The sequence below is a fragment of the Cygnus olor genome, chromosome 13, assembly GCF_009769625.2.
Source record: "Cygnus olor isolate bCygOlo1 chromosome 13, bCygOlo1.pri.v2, whole genome shotgun sequence".
NCBI classification, from domain to species: Eukaryota; Metazoa; Chordata; class Aves; order Anseriformes; family Anatidae; genus Cygnus; species Cygnus olor.
The window spans coordinates 8,860,144-8,867,471 of record NC_049181.1 but is presented as its reverse complement, the minus strand read 5'-3'; positions in this window follow the sequence as shown (position 1 = coordinate 8,867,471).

Below are 7,328 nucleotides of genomic sequence, written 5' to 3'. Positions count from 1 at the left end.
GCTCTGTCTTATTTATCTTGGGCACTTCTGCCTTCCACTGCTGTTATTCAAGTTTTACTTGCACCTCTCTCTGCCACCCTTCATGGACAGCTCTTTGCTACCACCTGGTTTTCCCTGCCTTTCTCTGTCCTCTGCCAATATCACTTCTTACACCAGGGAGTACAGCTCACCTCCAGGAACAGGACAGGTGATTCGGTGAGTGGAGTTTTCATGGATTCTTTCCAAACACCATAAAAGCCACAAAGGCCCATTTCAGACTATTCTCCCACATCTGACTAGACAAGTTTGCAGATATTCACCATGTGCTCTTTCTGGGCACCGGAGAGAGCAGCAATTTAATTCCCTCTGGGAGCTGGAGTCCATCAGGAGAAAAAGCAGCAGAACAAGGCACTGGAAGTAAACAGTAATTATCATCAAAAGCACAGATATATATAAACTGGGGTTAAACTAATACTAAGGTTGAGGCAGAAAACCATGAAACCAGGAGAATTAATGCTAGGGCTGCCATGGCAACCCTGACTTACTCTGGCGTGGTTGGGTGTTGCAGCGTTTCTCCAGGACCTCCCAGCAAGTGCCAATGTTCAGCAGTCATGAACATTTCTGGACAGGTAACAGAGCTGCTGGAGAAAGTGGCTGGCGCATTTGTGAAAAAGGATGCAAGTTCTGAGGGAAGATCTGGAAACCCAGTCTTGGAGGGTACAAATACATGCACCAGTAGACCCAGGCTCATGAGTTAGGTAGCATACGAAATCTTGAGCCCCCAGCCCAAGCAAGACATGACACCAGCAGAAGCTGATGAGTCAGGAAAGCAAAAGCTTTAGCAGTGAAACTCGGAAAAATGAAACCCCAGCTGCAAGCCCAAATCAGAGTCAGCTCCAGCACTAGTCCTGCTGACAGAGCTACTAACTTCCAGTTCCCTCCCTGCCCAGCAGATATCTCTGTGCGACAGAAACAACTTTATTTTCCTCTAAGTAATATTCCTTATGGCCATTCTTAGTGTGACTCAGAGTTGTGGTCGCAATTGTTCTGTGGAGGAAAGGAGTCTACAGATTAATAGTAGATAAAATCCCAGTTTAAAAACCGTTTGATAAAATACTAAGTTTAAAAAACATTCGAACTGCTGGTTGTAGCCCAGGGAAGCCTGGGCTCTCCTTGAGGCTCAGCAGAGGCTTTGTCCAGGCAAGTGCCCTGTGGGCTGTTACACACAGACGTGATGACCATGAGCTGGAGGGGTTTTCTTAGTATTGACAGGCTTTGTGTTAATGGCATATATAAAGTTATAACTTCCAGATACCATAACACTTTGTGGCGTTATTATACCTTCCAAAATCTAACTGACTTCTGTGAATGGTTTAAGAGAACATTTACTGCGGTTTAAATTTCTGTTCAGTGCAGAAAATGTATGCAAGGTAATCAATTCACTGTAATGTTATTATCTTTTCTATTTCTACTTTTTCTTTCAAATATAAGAAGGTTCTGTAAAGTGATGTTAGTAAAAGCTACTTATTTGTTTCTGATTCAACACTCACATTAATATTGGATTCGTGTTTGATCTTCACAAGTAGCTAATTATCTTTTCAAAGCTGACAAAATTCAGTTCAAAAGAAGCTGCTTACAATTCTTCCTTAGAAGAATAGTGAATGCACCTTCTTTTAGTGTGGATTGCTTTCATCGTGACTTTTGGTGAGCTGCAATGAAGAACAAAAGCAAATCTCTAGAGGAAAGCATGGCTCCGCTATACAGTGAAGCACCAACTCTGATTCATAAATTAGCAGTACGCTTCTAGGCACTTAAAGATGGAACATAGAGCAAACAAAAGTGTAACAATTGTGTATGAAAGCATACACATCCACTGAACTTCTTCAGACAAAAAAAAATAATAATAATAAAATAAAATAAAAAAACACAAAAACATGGAAATTTGGAGGATGGAGCATTTGCATTGGCAAAGGCTGAGACACAACTCATCTGCACATGCAGAAATTGTCAGTATGCCAGGAAGAATGAATAAAGAGCATGTCTATGTAATTAAATTGGTTTATTTGTGAGAGCAGATGATGTAGCACAAGTCAGAGCAGCAGGAAAATTCTCTGAATACAAATCTATGCACAGTGAGTTTCAGGAGGGCACCTCAGGAGGCAGCTGGGGCTTTCTCAACCATTTGTTATTCCATTCAGCAGGAGCCCAGTTTGCACCTCACCTTCAGTTTAGTAGCTGCGCTATGTCCTGTTTCTTATTTTGGATAGCTCCCCTCAAAAATAACAAAGCTATTTCTCTTCCAACAAACCAGCTTGATGCTCTGCGTCTGGAAGCTAGGGGAAAACCTCAGATGTTGCCAGTTTTGCTCAGCTCCAGGCACCACATCCTCATGCTTGTGGGATGGAGTCGGGGTCTGGTCCATGCTCACCGTGCTCATCCTCCCAGCAGGTGCTGAGCCCTCTTCTTCCTACCCCCCTGCCCACGGGAAGGTGCCTCCCCACTGAGTTTTCCCAGGGTGGGACTGGCCTTTACGATGGAAAATTAAGCCAACAACTTCAACTGCATAAAAAATTCCCTGCTGAAGAGCCAGACAAGTTGTACTACTGGGAGGTCTAACATTGCATATGCCTCAGGTTATGTACTTTAGAGAAATGACTCTGGCCTGTCACCTCAGGAATAAAGGAAAATCTACCTGTCCTGAAGATCTGCTGCTTCATCAGGGCTGCACTGCATTGGGGACAGGCTGAAGGATGCTGCTAATACAGCCTGAATCCTCCAACAATACCAGCTCTGCAAATACCAGCAATAGCAAATACCAGCAATATCTGTCCCTTGTTGTCAGAGCACCTTTTCCTCTTAATCACGGCAGGAAAAAATCCCGTCCATCCTGGGACAATATTTTCCAAAGGAACTCTTCTGCATTTCACAGATATGTAGGTTATTTTCTTTCCTACAGTGTGACCAGTGCTGAGCACTTTCCATGTTCCCAGGAAGGAAAAGCATGTGCTACAGTGCCGCATGATCTCTGCGTGAATGCAAACCTGTTCATTGCTGCTAGATTAAACAGCTCAAGCATGACAGCCTTGCAGTGTGGCTTTAGTGATCAGTAGCTGGCAGATGCCACTGTCTCTTTCCACACCCACCACACACAGCAACAGCCACAGCCACCATCGCCTTATCTCCCTTGCCCCACCTTCTTCAGCATTGTGTTTGATGTATTTTTGTCAGTTTGCAGCGATCTCATTTGCTATTTATGAGTGTTTAGTTACCGTTGTCACCTGGACATCTGGAGAGGGCTGTCTGGGAGCCCTCAGCTGGGTACGACATGTTTCCCAGCACAGTTTTTCTCCTCCTCCATGCCCGGAGGCAGGTGTTGGACCACATTCCATCAGTCGCCCCCATATTTGCACTTCTCGGCATGTTACTCCATCCCTCACAGGATGATTTGAGTTCCCCCATCATGTCTGGGCTTCCTGCTCACAAGCATCCTCCCTCCTTGCTCCAGCTTCCCTCATTTCCTCTCATCGCCGACACTCTCCCAAAGCAGATCCCTTCTTGTCACCTTCCCACCACCCCTGCTAGCTCTCCTGCACCATTTTGGGTGGTGGCGATTTCTGGAGGCTCTACCACAGGCTGCCGCAACGGGTAGATCTGTGCCCTGGGATGACAGTGCAGCATGTCTGCTGGACATCCACCTGGTACCATGGCAAGGAAAAAGCAAGGGAAAGCAAACGGAGGTATAAGTGACGGAAATTCAGACCAGAACACACCTCTGAATGCCAGCCCACGCTGTGCACAAGCAGTGACTGGGTGGATGTAGTTGGGACACAGCTCCTTGTGGCTTGCTCAGCCTCTGCTGCATATTGCATTGTGCTGCCTTGCTCCCCAGCATGCTTTTTGGGCAGGTTAGCTGTAACAGAATGCTGCGTGCATGTCTATGCATGTGTGCATGTGTGTGCCCTGACACATCTGCACACACAAACAGGTTCAGGGTGCCATTTGCCACAGCAGGAGCCACAGGGCACCACTCACCACAGGGCCCGGCTGTTGTTAGCTCTGTGCAAGGTTAAACCTTCCACGGAGCGACTGCCATTGGCACAAAGCTGCCTGTGCAAAACAGCCGTGACACAAACTCCCCAGCGAGCCCAGTCACCAGACCGGTGCAGGGGCTGGCTGCTGCCACATGACGGCTGCCCGAGCGGCGGCAGTGAGTCAGCAGCGGTTTGCAGTGCTGGGAAGAAGCACTGTTCTCACAAAGGGAACCAGAAATCATAATTTACATCAATGGGCTGTCAAACGAGTTGGCAAAGATAGATCCTCCCGTGTGTGTGTGTGTGTGTGCAAGGTATGCAGCTTTTCCTGTTTTCCTGCTCCTCTTAGACCAGCACAGGCTTGATGCTCAGGACTTTAACCCAGAGGGATTCATCCTCTTTCAACTGACCATTGATGCCATCCCAAAGCCACATCACAGCTCCACATAGACATCACCTCTGGTCATCTTTGTCTCTCTTACTCTCGCCAAACGCCATAACCCAGGGGAACATGGTCATGCAGACAAGCATCTCCAAGCCCTGCGATCAGATGCAGGAGACAGTGTGATTGTTGGTTCAGTGACATGTTCAGGGCTTGACTTTGACCTCCCCTCCCCATGGATGACACGGGACCAGTAGGACTCTTGCCCCTCCCTGCACGGATAGGGTAGACAGAAGATCCCCTGCTGGCTGTGCTGTGGGGGGAACCTGTTCCAGCTTTGTTCTGAAAGTACTTCTTGCCCTTGTTTTTTTAAAGCAATGAAAAAAATAATTTTGCTTTAACAGTTTATGCCCCTAGTTGACTAGATGGATCGGGAGACTGGTGATAATTTGCAGAGGCTTTGAATCTACCCTATATCTGTCTGCAGTGGGTATCTTAAGATTTAGTGAGAGCAAGACCTATCTTCCAGCATAAGCACTGCTAGCACATGAGGTAGGAAACAACTGAGAGAGATTCCTGTGCTTTCTGGGCCTCTAACCTAGGAAAGCAGCAGCACACCCACTGAAGCAGACACAACCCTTTCTGCTAGATGTCAGCCTGGCAGCGGCCAAAGGCTGGGAAACTTCCAGCCGCCAGTGGTGCTCTTGGTAGGATGGTTCTGCTGACACCCCGGGGTGCTGAGGACAGGCTGACACATGAGCCTAATTTATGGAAGTCCCTGGGGGAAGTTCACGTCTAAGCCAAAGGAAAAAAAAAATCACCGTAGGGTCAGGAGGGGAGCAGGCATGTGGGGCTGCAGCAATGCGTATGCAGCTCAGCCAGGGGGCACAGAGATGCACTGGGACCAGCCTGTGCTCACCCAGCTATGAAACGCATAGACTGCCTGCCTAGCAGTACATAGAAACCAGAAAGTAATTCAAGCTTTGACAGTGGGCTGAATTTGTCTATTATTTTATGTCAGAAAATCCTAGCAAATGTACTGTCTGCTATGCCAAAGAATTTGCATTTTTAGCTATTACCTCCTCTTCCTCTTAGGAGCCTGAGATTTGGCTTTTGGGAGAACTTTTTTTAGGCTCAGGGGCCATATTGGGTATAAAGTTGAGGATCTAGCATCCCACTTCTCACAAAGGTGCCTGTCACGGCCTCTTCCAAGCCACGGCATGTCACATCTCATCCAAGCATGTAGTACACATCCATGCCAAGGCAAGACAAACCCTCTCATCAATGCTGACACTGTCCCAGTGTTCATCCCTGTCTGCAACCTGGGAAAGGCTGTGCAAGCCCTCTGGTGAAAACACCCAGGTCACTTGTTATTCCTAATTACAACCTGCAAAGCTGATTGTAATTTGTCTCCATGGACAAAGGCGGCTGGGCTGTGCCACAGTGGAACTGTGGTTGTAGTGCTCCTGCTCTGGAGGCTCTAACAGCCTCTGAGGAGCCAATCTGATGCAAAAGGCAAGTGGTTTTGGAGTGTGAAGGTCAGGACCATTGCAGATAGGCTGAATTTTATTCACCACGTAGACCCAAATAAGCCCCTGAGCTGCACTTTTATTTTAGTGTTCCCGAATTCTGCAACTATATAATTTCCTCTGCGTAACAAAGCATGAAGTCGTGAAGCTGCCGCCAGTTACTGACAGCCTGCTAAACAATTCAAGATGCTTTTCAATAGCTTTTTTTCCCCCAGTTTCTAGAGCTGCCTGCCTTCCCAGCTAAGGTTACATCATTGTTGTCTTTAATAATTTAGAGACCATCCCACTTACACTAACGCTATCAGTGTGTTCGGCTGTCAGTTAGAGCAGGAACAGTGAGCAGTGAATCACAAGTCAGTAATTTTCTGTACCAGTTATTTGTCCAAATTCTTCAACACTAAGAGCTTAAGGTGTACACTAGGCTCATACCTACTTATTTTTAAGAAGAATCAGAAGAATTTGTCATGCATTTCCAGTTCACCTCCTTCCCGTCGTCCCAGCTTCATGATTTTTTAAGGAAACAGGAAGACAGCCCCATACCACAAGTGTATGCATATGTACAAACACCTCGGTGTCAACCGATTTGACAAGGGGAGCTCTCTCAAACATTTTAAGTTCTTACCAGTTTTACACTGGCTCAACAGTTAATCAGGCTCAATACCCGATTTTTTCACAGATTTTGACAATAGCTTTACCACACAGTGACCCTCTACCAAGCTGTGCTCAGCAGGAGTACTGCTTTGGCTCAGAAGCATGTACTTACTGCTGTGCACATATTAAAAGGTTTCAAAGGAAGCTTCTTTCCTTCATCAGTTATTGCTGTCCGATCATTCATAATTTGATGACAGAACAAAAATGCCCAGAAGATGAAATGAAAATTTATTGGAAGGAAAATACAAGACAAAGCAAATAAGGAACCATATAATTTAATTCCTGCTACTGGTTTCAAACATTCATTACATTAGTTAATTAGGAAAAAAAATCATTTTAAGGATTCTTAGCAATTCATCTAATAGACTAGCTTAATCCTCTGTCTTTTGTTTCTCACTATTACCTTGATTCTGATTTCTCCCTGTGACCAGACTGACGGGGAAAAAATCAGGCTTTCTCCTTGCTTCTTTTCCACTGTACATTTGCTTTATTAACCAGGTGTTTTGGCAGTGTTTAACACTGTGGATAAATATTTGCATCTGATTTATCGACCTCCATTTGAACGTCACCTCAGAGGTCACACTGAGTGCCGCTTTGGTTGTAGCAATCTCCTTGAAACAGCATTCGTGAGACAAGCAGAAAAACGGGGAGAGTGCTGCTGTGTGTGGTGATTTTACTCAGGTGGGCAGCTGAGCTCCACCACAATCCTTCTCTCACCCCCCCTCCTCAAAGGGAAAGGGGGAGAAAATATGATGA